The 14967-nt window shown below is 42.4% G+C and overlaps 1 long non-coding RNA gene across 1 annotated transcript in view; it reads right to left on the minus strand.

Annotated features, from left to right (window-relative positions):
• The window catches only part of LOC135228611 (uncharacterized), a 49381-nt gene that overhangs the window by 26862 nt on the left and 7552 nt on the right, over positions 1-14967 (minus strand). Inside the window, exon 2 of the long non-coding RNA XR_010319281.1 lies at positions 14797-14837. This is a non-coding gene — a long non-coding RNA (uncharacterized LOC135228611). The remainder of the gene's footprint in view (positions 1-14796; positions 14838-14967) is intronic.

Here is a 14967-nt window from a genome sequence, read left to right on the forward strand (position 1 = left end):
ATAGGGAAGGGAAAATATTGGGGACAGAAGGTGCCAAAAGTTCTTCTAGGACATGGTGAGTTTGGAAACACTGGTGGCCTAGTGGTTAAGAGCTACAGCTGCTAACCAAAAAGGTCAGCAGTTCGAATCCACCAGCTGCTCCTTGGAAACCCTAGGAGGCAGTCCTACTCTGTCCTATAGGGTTGCTATGACTCGGAATCGACTCAACAGCAATGGGTAAATGGGTAATGAGAGGTCCAAGTGGAGATGTCAAATAGACAGATATACAAGCCTCATATTCAGACACGAAGTCTGGAAAGGAGAGCTAAATCTGGAAGCAACCCCTTGGGAAAACTAGAATCTCACTACACGGAGACAGACAGACAAATGGACAGAGGTAGTAATGTACTCCCCTGCTCCTTCGGTTCCAGCAAACTCTACTGCATATGTAAATATTCTCTCCAGCTTTCTATCCTCTCTGTCTGTCACCAGCTCTCTCCTCTTCACCACTCCCCAGCTAAGCCACTTCCTTGGCTCACCCACCCCCCAAACTTGCCAAGCAGAACACTGAGGCGAAGGCCCCCATTGCACAGTCTTCGGCAGTGAGCTGCGGGGTCAGGATGTTTGCACAAATGCCTCACAGCATCATTTATCTTGAGGGATGTCAACTCGAAAAATGTTAGTTCGTGTCACTGTCAGTGTAAATGCCAAAAATTAGCTTTCTTTCATCAGAAAACGGAATAATTAACTTTGCAACTGTTTCCAAAACTGCTAATTAATGGGTTTTACCCACTTGATTTGTCAGGCTCCATTGTGAGCTGAGCAGCAGCCTGAGCCCCTGGAGGATTCCCGTCCTCCCCTTCTCTCTGTCCCCAGCAGTCAGAGTTGGAAGAAGTTACAGGTAAACAAGTGGAGAAAAGCAAAGCCAGAGGAAATGCTGCCATTTTGGAGTTGAGTTTTCCTTTTCCTTTCAAAACTCATCTCTTAGCACTTTTCTCTCCCATATTGCTGTCCTCTTAGGGACCTTAAAATTGTGGTGCTCAGCCTTAGTTGATGGGTGTGCCATCCATCTGTCACCCAAACTTGAAACTTGGAACTCAACCCAGATGCCTGCCTTCCTCACCCGGCTGGAATAGCATGGTGGCTAAATACTCAGGCCCTAGAGGCAGACAGACAAGGTTTGAATGCCAGCTCTTGTTCTTACAGGCTGTGCAACCTTAGACATGACACTTCCTCTCTCACTACCTCAGTTTCTTCACACATATAATGGGATTCAAAATAGACCTATGCTGTTGGGTTGCTGAAAGCTTAAAGGAGATAACAAACATAAATCCTTGGGCATGGTATTTCAGATATAGCAAGCCTTCAACAAACCTAGTTATTATTACTCCTTTTATCCCCACCACCTCTATCCATAGTGCCCTGGCCCTGGCTTAGGGATGCACTTCTCTCGCCCAGATTGTTGACTCTTCACTGTGAGTCAAGCCATTCATACCTCACTGTGCTTGCCAGAGAAGTTTACCCAATATACAGATCTGAGCGTGTGATAGATTAGATTGCTGGTCCCAATCCTTATCCCACTGTGTTAGGATTACATATCCACAATCTCTGCCTTGTGACTTTCCTGGGCCTCCCACTGTAAGTGTATGGCCCTACACCACTCATGTTGGGCTTGGCCATGTGACTTGCTTTGGCCAGTGGAATTTTAGCAGGAGGATGGACACATGCAGAGGCTTTAAATGTGCTAGCTTCGCTTGGCCTCTTATGCTCCAGGGAAATGCCAGGAAGATCATGGCCCAGATGGCTGCTGACTCTTCAGCCTGGGTCCCAGAATGAAGACACATGGAGCAGACCTGAGCCCAACTGGAAGTCTGGAGACCAGCCTGGGTCAGTCAAGCCCAGTCATGGTTAACCCAACCTCAGCTGACCTGTGAGCATAAAAGTAAATGTATGGGGTTGTTTGTTACACAGCAAAAACTGACTGATGCATGTCACTCCCTCTTCCTGGCTTCTGCTGTTCATACTTACTGACCACCCCACCCAAACACATGGGCTTTACATCAGAGCCTGGGTTTGTGTTTTAAAATAACCCTGGTTGGTGGAGGGTGGATTGCAGACAGGCAGGCCCTGATAGGAAGATGGCAGGAGGCTGGGACATTCAGACAAGGAGATCAGAGGAGGCACAAATGAGGGAGGGTCTGGTTAGCATGTGTGAATTCCTGACTTATTTCAGCACGTTATAGGCCGGCAGAGCTGAGGCGGGAGCCCCTGGTACTGCTACCCACAACCCTGCTGCTGTACAGAGCCACCTTAGAGTGCATTAAATGTGTACTTCCCAAACAGATGAATGCTCTTAGCTTAAAAGAGCTGTTTATAGCCCACCCTGTTCCTGCCAGAGGGCTGCAGTCTGCCATTGTGGCGTATTTGAAGGCAAGCTACAGTAACCCAATCCAGTTTGCTGATGAAAATCCATTCATTTGTTCACTCAACATATATTTGTTGAGCATCTTCTATATTCCAGGCACTCTTTAGATTTTGGGCATACAGCAGTGGACAACAATCATAGTCCCTGCCTACCTGGAACTTAGTTTCTTGTCAAGGAGACCAGCAATAAAGTAAATAGGTAAATGATATAAAGTGTGTTAAAGATCAGTAATATGAAAAAGAAGAGAAAAAAAAAAAGAGCTTATCTTATCGAGTTTTCACCATGATCAAGGTATTATTTTAAGTGCTTTGTGTGAATTACTTTATTTAAGCCTCATCACAACCCTGAGAAATAGTTACTATTGTCATCATCCCCTTTTTACAATGAAGAAACAGAAGCACAGAGAATCAAGTCCTGAAACAAGTCAGAGGTTAACACATGCTAAGCAGACCCTCCCCAGTTCATGCCTTCTCCAGTTTCTCTCGAACCATTGCCCAGAGTAACTTGCCAGAGTCACAGAGCCAGGGACCAGCAAAACTTGGATTTGAGCTCCAGTAGGTAGGAGTCCCTCGGTGGCACAATTGGTTAAACACTTAACTATTAACCGAAAGGTTGATGGTTTGAACCCACTCAGAGGCTCCCCGGAAGAAAGGCCTGGCAATCTGCTTCTGAAAGATCACAGCCTTAAAAACCCTATGGAGCACGGTTCTACGCTGCACACTTGGAGTCACCATGAGTCACGATTGCAGCTCATTTGTTTTGTTTGTTTTTTTTTTTTGGTCTGACTCCAGCACCCACATGCCTAACCATTTATGTTACACTGTTTCTCATTTATTTGTTGTTCCACTAATGTTTATCAAATGCCTACTCTGTGCCAGGTGCTAGGGATGTGGGTTGGTAAAGAAAACAGGCAAAACTCCCTACCCTTCATGGAACTCCCAGTCTAGTGTCCTGTAATTTTTCAACCTAAAGAAACTATTTTAGTTTCAACATGCAGGCAAGCTTCCCCTTGAGAATGGGAACTAGACAAAGGTGCCCTTTATCATCACTCTTATTCAACATTGTGCTGGCAGTCCTAGCCAGACCAGTTAGTCTAGAAAAAGAAATAAAGAGCATCCAAATTGGTAAGGAAGAAGTAAAAGTATCCCTATTTGCAGATGATATGATCTTATACACAGAAAACCCCAAAGAATCCACAAGAAAACTACTAGAACTAATAGAAGATTTCAGCAAAGTATCAGGATACAAGATAAACATACAAAAATCAGCTGGATTTCTCTACACCAACAAAGAGAACTTCGAAGAGGAAATCGCCAAATCAATGCCATCTACAACAGCCCCCAGAAGATAAAATACTTAGGAATAAATCTAACCAGAGACGTAAAAGACCTATAAAAGAAAACTACAAGACACTATTGCAAGAAACTAAAAAGAGACCTACACAAGTGCAAAAATATACGTTGCTCATGGATAGGAAGACTCAACATTGTGAAAATGTCAATTCTACCCAAACTGATCTACAGATACAATGCAATTCCGATCCAAATTCCAATGACATTTTTTAATGAGATGGAAAAACAAATCAGCAACTTCATATGGAAAGAGAAGAGGTTCCAGATAAGTAAAGCATTACTGAAGAAGAACAAAGTGGGAGGCCTCACAGTACCTGATTTTAGAACCTACTATACCACCATGGAAACCCTGGTGGCGTAGTGTTTAAGTGCTACAGCTGCTAACCAAAGGGTCAGCAGTTCAAATCTGCCAGGTGCTCCTTTGAAACTCTATGGGGCAGTTCTACTCTGTCCTATAGGGTCACTATGAGTCAGAATTGACTCGACGGTACTGGGTTTGGGGTTTTTTTGGTTTTGTACCACAATGGTAGTCAAAACAGCATGGTACTGGTCCAGCAACAGATACATAGACCAATGGAACAGGATTGAGAATCCAGATGTAAATTCATCCACTTATAAACAGCTGATATTCAACAAGGGCCCAAAATCCATTAACTGGGGAAAAGAGTCTCTTTAACAAATGGTGCTGGCATAACTGGATATCCATCTGCAAAAAAAATGAAACAAGACCCATACCTTACATCACACATAAAAACTAACTCAAAATGGATCAAAGACCTAAATATAAAATCTAAAACGATAAAGATCATGGAAGAAAAAATAGGGACAAAGCTAGGATCCCTAATACATGGCATAAATGGAATATAAAACACTACTAACAATGTACAAACACCAGGAGAGAAACTAGATAACTGGAAGCTCCTAAAAATCAAACACTTATGCTCATCAAAAGACTTCACCAAAAAAAGTAAAAAGACATCCTACAGACTGGGAAAAAAATTTTAGCTATGACAAATTCAATCAGGGTTTAATCTCTAAAATTGACAAGATACTGCAAAACCTCAACAACAAAAAGACAAATAACCAAATTTTAAAAAGGGCAAAGGATATGAACAGGCACTTCACCAAAGAAGACATTCAGGCAGCTAACAGATACATGAGGAAATGCTCACAGTCATTAGCCATTAGAGAAATACAAATCAAAACTACAATGGGATACCTTCTCACCCCAACTAGGCTAGTATTATTCCAAAAAACACAAAATAATAAATGTTGGAGAGGTTGTGGAGAGGCTGGAATACTTATACATTGCTGGTGGGAATGTAAAATGGTACAACCACTTTGGAAATCGATTTGGCGATTCCTTAAAAAGCTAGAAATAGAAGTACCATATGATCCGGCAATCCCAGTCTTTAGAATGTATCCTAGAATAATAAGAGCCATCACACAAATAGATGTATGCACACCCATATTCACTGCAGCAGTGTTCACAATAGCAAAAAGATGGAAACAACCTAGGTGCCCATCAACAGATGAATGGATAAACAAATTATGGTATATTCGCACAATGGAATACTAGGCAACGATAAAGAACAATGATGAATCCGAGAAACATCTCATAACATGGAAGAATCTGGAAGGCATTATGCTGAGTGAAATTATCCAGTCACAAAAGGACAAATATTGCATGAGACCACTACTATAAAAATAGAGGAAAAAATTCTTCAATGGTCATGAGGGTGGGGAGGGAGAAAGAGGGGAGTTCACTAACTAGATAGTAGACAAGAATTATCTTAGGTGAAGGGAAGAACAACACACAATACAGAGGAAGTCAGCACAACTGGACTAAACCAGAAGCTAAGAAGTTTCCTGAACACAACCAAACACTTTGAGGGACAGAATAACGGGGACAGGGGCCTGGGGACCATGGTTTCAGGGGACACCTAGGTCAACTGGCATAACAAAGTTTATCAAGAAAATGTACTGCATCCCACTTTGGTGAGTGGCATCTAGGGTCTTAAAAACTGTCAGTCAGCCATCTAAGATGCATCAATTGGTCCCAACCTACCTGGCGTAAAGGAGAATGAAGAACACCAAAAACACAAGGAAAATATCAGCCCAAGGGACAAAAAGGTCCACATAAACCAGAGACTCCATCAGCCTGAGATCAGAAGACCTAGATGGTACCTGGCTACCTCCAATGACCACCCTGACAGGGAACACAAGAGAGAATCCCAGACAGCACCGGAGAAAAGTGGGGTGGAGAGCTCAAATTCACGTAAAAAGACCAGACTTAATGTCTGACTGAGACTGGAGGAACCCTAGAAGACATGGCCCCAACTCTGTTAACCCAGAACTAAAACCATTCCCGAAGCCAACTCTTCAAAGATTAGACTAGACTATAAGACATAAAATGATACTTGTGAAGAGTGTGCTTCTTAGTTCAAGTAGATAAAAACAAAAAGAATGGGCAGCTCCTGTCCAGAGGTGAGATGAGAAGGCAGAAAGGAATAGGGGCTGGTTGAATGGACACAAGAAATCTGGGGTGGAAAGGAGGAGCATGTTGTCACATTATAGGGATAGCAACTAGGGTCACAGAACAACGGGTGTAAAAATTTTTGAATGAGAAACTAACTTGAGCTGTAAACTTTCACCTAAAACACAACTTAAAAAAAAAAATGCATGCAAGCTTTGTGTTTTAGCGTTCATTATTGTTTTTATTCTGAATTTCATCTGGATTGGAGTATTTCCATCTCCTGAGCACTTTAAGCCTCTAGAAGTCTCAAACCCACACTCTTCAAAAGGTACAATCCCCAAAAAGGCGAAGCACTAGTCCAGCTTCACTGCCACCTCACGGTCTCTCTGCTGCCACACTGACCACCGACACAACACCCAAAGGGGAACATCTTCCTGCTCAGCTTGGCCATAATGTCTAAACTCCTTAGTTTAGACTTCTGCTTCATGATCTCCTGCTTCTCCCACCATCACCACTCCCCCCCCCACCATGCTCTGAACCCCAACCCTACCTTTGCACACACCCTGTCTAGATGAGCTCTTTCCCATAGTTTAGACTTCTGCTTCATGATCTCCTGCTTCTCCCACCATCACCACTTCCCCCCCCCACCATGCTCTGAACCCCAACCCTACTTTTGCACACACCCTGCCTAGAAGAGCTCTTTCCCATGTGATTACTCAACTCTAATCAAGACCCAGCTCAAGCATCACCACCTCTGGGAAGCATTCTCAGATTCACTCCCCAGCAAATATTCAGAAAGGAAGGAGAGAGGCATGCGGGGTTGGGGGGGGCGGGATGGAGGGGGAAGAAGGGAGGAAAGCCATTGCCATCCCACTAGATTGTTGTTATGTTGTTAGGTACAATCAAGTCAATTTCAACTCATAATGACCATTTGTGACAGAGTAGAACTGCCCCATATGGTTTTCTAGGCTGTAATCTTTATAGGAACAGATCGTCAGGTCTTTCTCCTGAAGAACCACAGAGGGTGGATTCAAACCCCCAACCTTTTGGTTAGCAGCCAAGCACTTAACCATTGGACTACCAGGACACAATTGCTGTTGTTAGGTGCCATCGCATCAGCTCCTACTCTAGCAACCCTAAGTACAACAGAATGAAACACTGCCTGGTCCTGTACCATTCTCACAATCATTACTATGTGTGAGCCCATTGTTGCAGCACTGTATCAATCCATCTCGTTGAGTCTTCTGCTTTTTCACTCACCCGCTACCTTACCAAGCATGATGTCCTTCTCTAGTGACTGGACCCTCCTGATACCATGTCCAAAGTAGTCCTTCTCTAGGGACTGGACCCTCCTGATACCATGTCCAAAGTACATGAGACCAAGTCTCGCCATTCTCACTTCCAAAGAGCACTCTGGCTGTACTTCTTCCAAGACAGACTTGTTCGTTCTTCTGGCAGTCCGTGATATAGTCAATATTCTTTGCCAACATCATAATTCAAAGGTATCATACGATTCTTCTTCAGTCTTCCTTATTTATTTGCTCAGCATACAGATTGAATAAGTATGGCAAAAGGATACAACACCGACACATACCGTTCCTGATTTTAAACCACAAAGTATCCCCTTGTTCTGTTCGAAAAACTGCCTCTTGGTCTATGTACAGGTTCCACATGAGCACAATTAAGTGTTCTGGAATTCCCATTCTTCAAAATATTATCCATAATTTGTTATGCTCTACACAGTCGAATGCCTTAGCATAGTCAACAAAACACAGGTAAACTTCTTTCTGGTATTCTCTGCTTTCAGCCAAGATCCACCTGACATCAGCAATGGTATCTCTCATTCTGAGATCTCTTCTGAATCTAAATCCGGCTTGACTTTCTGGCAGTTCCCTGTTGATGCACTGCTACAACCATTTTTGGATTCTCTTCAGCAAAATTTTACTTGGGTGTAATATTAATATTATTCAATAATTTCTGCATTCTGTTGGATCACCTTTGGAATGGGCACAAATATGGATCTCTTCCAATTGGCTGGCCAGGCAGCTGTCTTCCAAATTTCTTAGCATAGACAAGTGAGCACCTCCAGTGCTGCATCTTTTCGTTGAAACATTTCTGTTGGTATTCCGTCAATTCCTGGAGCCTTGTTTTTCACCAATACCTTCAGTGCAGCTTAGACTTCTTCCTTCAGTACCATCAGGTCTTGAGAATACACTACCTCCTGAAATGGTTTAATGTTGACCAGCTCTTTTTGGTACAGTGGCTCCGTGTATTCCTTCCATCTTCTTTTGATGTTTCCTATGTCGTTCAATATTTTGCCCATAAAATCCTTCAAAATTGCAACTTAAGGCTTAAATTCTTTCTTCAGTTCTTTCAGCTGGAGAAATGCCAAGTGTGTTCTTCCCTTTTGGTTTTCTAACTCCAGGTCTTGCACATTTCATTATAATATTTTACTTTGTCTTCTCTAGCCACCCTTTGAAATCTTCTGTTCGGCTCTTTTACTTCATCATTTTTTCCATTCACTTCAGCTACTCTACACTCAACAGCTACTTTCAGAGGCTCTTCTGACATCCATTGGTCTTCTCTTTCCTTTCTGCCTTTATAATGACCTTTTGCTTTCTTATGTATGATGTCCTTGATGTCATCCCACAACTCTTCTGGTCTTCTGTCATTAGTTTTCAATACATCAAATCTATTCTTGAGATGGTCTCCAAACTCAGGTGGGACATACTCAAGGTTGTATTTTGGTTCTCCCTAACTTGTTTTAATTTTCTTCAGCTTAAACTTAAACTTAAACTTGCATGTTAGTAATTGATGATCTGTTCCACAGTCGGCCCCTGGCCTTGTTCTGACTGATGATATTGAGCTTTTCCATCATCTTTTTCCACAGGTGCAGTCGATTTGATTCCTTGCTTTCCACCCAATAAGGTCCAGACAATATTCTGCTGTAATTCATAAGGCTTTTATTGGTAAATTTTTTCAGAAATAGACTGCGAGGCTTTTCTTCCTAGTCCATCTTAGTCTGGAAGTTCCACTGAAACCTGTCCACCATGGGCGACCCTGCTGGCATTTGAAACACTGGTGGCATAGCTTCCAGCATCACAGTAACACACAAGCCATAACAGTATGACAAACTGACAGACACGTGGTGGCCAGGCCACAATAGAAAGGGCTAACTATGGAGGTAATAAATGCCCAGACCTTAGGAAATGACATCTAGGAAAAATATATGCAGAAATGATTTAAACACAGAATGTGTAATTGGACCAGATAATATCTACAATCTTTCCTTGAATTCTGGGTATTCTAGTTATCTCTGGATGCAGAACAAACTATTCCAATAGCTTAATGGCTTAAAACAGCAACTATTTTGTCTCATGATTTTTGTGGAAGGGATCACCCAGGCCATTTCTTCAGCTCTATGTGGCACTGACTGAGATCACCTGGTAATATTCAGCCAGCAACTGGGCTGGTCTAGAGGGTCCAAGATGGCTTCACCCACATGTATGGACCTCGGAAGGAATTAGAAGGTTGAGTTCAGCTGGGTGCCTCCTTCCTCCATGTAGTCCCAGGGCCTGTCCACAAGGTGTCTCCAGCAGCATGGCCAGACTTCTGACATGGCAGCTCAGGCTCCAGGAAACCAAAGTTGAAGCTGCAAGTTCTTTTAAAAACTAGGCCAAGAACTAGGAAGACATCACTTCCATCCTCTATTGATCAAGACAGTCACAGGCCAGCCCAGATTCAAAAGGAGAGGGAATAGCCAGACCTGCCTCTTAATGAGAGGAGTATCAAAAAAAAATTAAGAGATAACCTACAAAATGGGAGGAAAAAAATTGGTAACTTCATGTATGATAAGGGTTGAATATCCAGAATACACAAAGAACTCCTAGAATTTAACAACAAAAAGACAAACAACCCAATTAAAAAAAAAGCAAAGGACTTAAATGGATATTTCACCAAAGATAGACAAATGGCCAATAAACACATGAAAAGATGCTCAATGTCATTAATCATTGGGAAATGAAAATCAAAACCACAACAAGATGCCACTTCACACCCCCTAAAAAAAAGGGTAGTTATTATCAGAAAAACAGAATATAACAAATGTTGGTGAGGACATGAAGAAATCAGAACACTTTTCCATTGTTGGTGGGATTGTAAAATGGTGCGTCCACTGTGGAAAACAATTTGCAATTCTTCAAAAAGTTAAACATAGAGCTACCATAACCCAAAAAAACCCAGTGCCGTTGAGTCGACCATATGCCCCAGCAATTCCACTGGTAAGAATTGAAAGTAGGGACTCAAACAGAGTCTTGAACACCAATTGTTTGTTCCAGTATTATCCACAGTAGCCAAAAGGTGGAAGCAACCTAAGTATCTATCGATAGATGACTGGATAAATAAAATGTGGTATATATTTGAAGTCCCTGGGTGGAGCAAATGCTTAACATGCTCGCTGCTAACTGAAAGGGTTTTTTGTCCACCCACAGGTGCCTCAGGAGAAAGGCCTGGTGATCTGCTTCCAAAAAATCAGCCACCGAAAACCTAAAGTAACAGTTCCACTCTGACACATAAGGGGTTTCCATGATGGAATATTATTCAGCCATAAAGAGAAATGAAGTTCTGATATATGGTACAAGGATGAACCTTAAAAACATTATGTTTAGTGAAATAAGCCAGACACAAAAGGACAAATATTGTATGATTTCACTTATATGAAATACCTAAAATAGACAAATACCTAAAGACCAAAGTTTACTAGGGGTTACCAGAGGCGCATGGGAAGAGGAAATGAGAGGGTATTGCTTAAGGGGTACTTGGTTTCTGTTAAGCACAACAAAAACATTTGGAAACAATGGTGATGTTGCACAACACAGTGGAGTAATTAATGTCACTGAATTGTACGCATAAAAATTATTGAATTAGATAATGTCTTATTAAATACATTTCACCACGAGAAAAAAAATTTTTTAATTTTTGGTCATTTGTAAATTCTTGATACACAGCTGGTGACTATACCACCATAAAAACTCACTAGGACTGGAAACAGTCCAGAGAATCAAACTGAAACCAAACCCACTGCCATCTAGTCAATTCCAACTCATAGCGACCCTATAGGACTCAATAGAACTGCCCCGTAGGGTTTACAAGGCAGACTGCCACATCTTTCTCCCGCTGAGCAGTTAGCAGCCGAACGCTTAACTACTGCACTACTAGGGCTCCTTAGTCCAGAGAAAGCAGCTCCCAAATCCTTAACCCTCAGCAACTGTGAGAGATAATAAATGTTTATTGTTATTTTAAGCCACTTCGGAGATAATTTCTTACACAGCAATAATTAATGAATACACACACTTTCTTCCTCCAAAGTTATCCCTCTGTCCCCATCCACAATACAGTCCTGGGTAGAGAAATCCAGGAATAAACCTGAGAGGTATTTCAGGATAGAAACCTGAAGTTAAAGAACTTAAGTTACCAGAGCAGATCTTCAAAATTCAGCTATCTCAGGGACATTTCTCACTCGTGTATTGATTTAACTAATGTTCAGCAAAGTGCTGGGGATAGAAAAGGTGAGCCAAACAAATGTGGTTCCCTCAAAATACAGGCCTCTGAGAGTATCCCCTTCTGGACCTTGCCTTGCTCTGTAACCTGGAAAGTTCACCCCCAAGGCAGCTACCACCACATGAAAATGGGCCTCAGGCATCTTTGCATTATTCACAACCTTTCCTAAATCCTAAATCTTTCTCCTCATCTGTCTTTCCCTGTCCTCCTCACTCTACTCCTTGGCTTCTGACCTCTGGGTTCATTTTCTGTTAACAGCTCTCAGCTCCATTGTTAGATCTCTCTCTCTCTGACTTTTGGTGTGCCTCTTGAGCCACATCCCGCTTCACTCCCCAAACCCAAAACCTGACCCAGGCTTTGCACCCATCTCTTTGGCATCAACAAGGTGAGTCAGACCCGGAAGTCCACGCTATCATTACGGAAGTTCTTCCGGACTCTTTCTTCCTTGGGCCTCTAGGGGCCAAGTCCTCCCACTGCTGAACACTGGAAGCGTTATCCCTGGACAGGGCTGGGCTGGTTCTTTGCTTCCCCTTGGGCCCATAAGCCATTGTCTCCGGCCAGCGAGGCGCATCTCGGAAGCACCATCTCCTCGGGCTCTTTTTCCTGCTCCGTCTGGATTGGGCTCATTTACTAAAAATTAGCTGGGAATGAAAAAAGCCCCTAGTTTATTAGCGTGCTATTATTCCCCTCCCACCATCCCCCTGCAGCATGATGGATTGCCTGGTGAGGGGACGCCGCCCCAGCCAGGGAGCCAGCGAGCTCTGTGCGGTCCCCCTCTCTCCCCGGCGCAGACAGATGGGGAGGCCGAGTCCTGACCATGATTGATTAGCTCCGCAAAGCCTGTTGAGCGGAGTTCCATCAAGATTGATGCTTTCTCCTCATAACAGCATTTCCAAAAAGTTTCTATTACATTTTGATTATGTTTATAGAATCTCGCTGGTCCGAGAGAAGATGCAATCTCGTTCCCAGTGTGTGCCTGCATGGGCCACCCAGTACCTTGCACAGTCCTGCCTGCTTGGCCTCTGTTGAGCACCCCTCACTTTCTGGACAGCAGGAAGGACCTCAGCTGCCACCCAAGATCAAGTTGGAGGAAGCCAATGTCCACTTTCCTGGAGACCAAAGCCCAGTCTCTTGGTAACTAACTCTGGACCTGGATCTGAAGGTGAAGTCAAAGAAAATCAGAGAGCAAAGATGTTTCCTAATACCTGGAGGATACTGGGGAAGGGACCGGGCAGCTCTCATTTTCTACCTGGCTCCCATGGACACAGTATACGACCTTGACAAATGTTTGATGAACTCCGTATTTATATACTTATACGAGTGTGTGTGTGTGCGCGCGCGCTCACGTGTGTGTGTACCGCCTTGTCCCACAGGGATTTGAGTGATTTATTGTAAATGGTGAAAAATGAATAAAGAATAAGAATTAAGACCAGAGAAATGCAAGTAAGGCTAGAATGTCAAACCAAAAGGAAAAAAAAAAAAATATTATATGCAACATGTAAAATCCCATACAGTCTTTATGTTGGGTCTTTAGTTTGGCGTGAGTTTCCTGATAGTAGAAGTGAAAAGGGAAATAAAAACAGTTACTTAGTTCATGCCATCATTAATAAAAGAAAAATAATTTTTAAAAACCGGTTGTTCAAGGGAATCTTCAGGTTTCTTCAAACTTGGTTCTAAAGGAAGTTTTGTTCTAGAGAGTCCTTAGAGACTGTGAGAAATGTGATAAACCAGGGTTTCTCAACCCCAGGACTATTGATATTTAGGGCTAGATGATTCTTTGTTGTGGAGGCTATCCTGTGCATTGTAGGATATTTAGCATCATCCCTGGCCTCTACCCATGAGGTGCCAGTAGCAGCCCACCCCCCAAGTTGTGACAACCAAAAATATCTCCAGATACTATCAAATGTCCCCTGGGGTAGGGTTGCTAGATTTAGCAAATAAAAATACAGTATGCCCAGTTAAATCTGAATTTTCAGATAAACAACAAGTAATATTTTAGTATAAGTGCATCCCATGCAATATTTGGGTCATGCTTATACCAAATAATTATTCATTGTTGATCTGAAATTCAAGTTTAAATGGGCAGCCTGTCCTTTATCTGGCAACCCCACCAGTGGGCAGCATCCTCTCGTTGAAGCAGCATCCCCAAGAGCCTTTCAGACATGATGCACTGCAAGGTACCCACTCCTCAGGCCAGATTTTTTAAGTGGCATAATAGTAAAGATGCATTCCGTTTTTAGTGCTTATTTTTATTTATGTGGCCAGGAGTTTATCTTCTGTTTTGTGTCTTTTTTAACTAAAATTTTATTGTGGACTGTCATGCAAATAGATCATGCAAGTTTTTTCAAAACAAAGTAAAAATGATAATAAAAATAGAAAACTACAGTTGAGAACCACTGTGTTAAGTAATGCTCTCAAAACAGTCCTTCAGATGATACAGCCAGGTTTCCATAAGGCCATTTCTCAAAGCATCCATAGAAGGAATCAAGGACATAACCTTACAATACAACTATATGGGAGAAATTCTGCAAAGTTCTAAACAGTATCATCCTCCCACACCATTTTCTGACAGTTCTACTTGATCTAAGATTAAAACATAGAAAAACTTCACTGCAACCTCCCCCTTGCTTACTTGCCCAGAATGTCTCTGCAAAGAAACAGTGGGGTAAGTCTCACCTCCGGGTCTTAGAGGACTCCACGCTGACGGCCTGAGATTTCTAAGTGGACTCAAGTGATTTTTAGAAACACTTAATTGCGCTCCTGTACATAGATCAAGAGGCAGTGGTTTAAACAGAACGAGGGGATACTGTATAGTTTAAAATCAGGAAAGGTGTGCATCAGGGTTGTATCCTTTCACCATACTTATTCAATCTGTATGCTGAATGATAATCCAAGAAGCTGGACTATATGAAGAAGAATGCAGCATCAGGATTGGAGGAAGACTCATTAACACGCAGATGACACAACCTTACTTAATGAAAGTGAAGAGGACTTGAAGTACTTACTGATGAAGATCAAAGACTACAGCCTTCAGTGTGGATTACACCTGAACATAAAGAAAGAAAAAACCCTCACAAATGGACCAATAAGTAAGATCATGATAAACAGAGGAAAGACTGAAGTTTTCAAGGATTTCATTTTACTTGGATCCACAATCAATGCCCATGGAAGCAGCA

Source organism: Loxodonta africana, chromosome 24, assembly GCF_030014295.1.
Source record: "Loxodonta africana isolate mLoxAfr1 chromosome 24, mLoxAfr1.hap2, whole genome shotgun sequence".
In the NCBI taxonomy this organism is placed as follows: domain Eukaryota; kingdom Metazoa; phylum Chordata; class Mammalia; order Proboscidea; family Elephantidae; genus Loxodonta; species Loxodonta africana.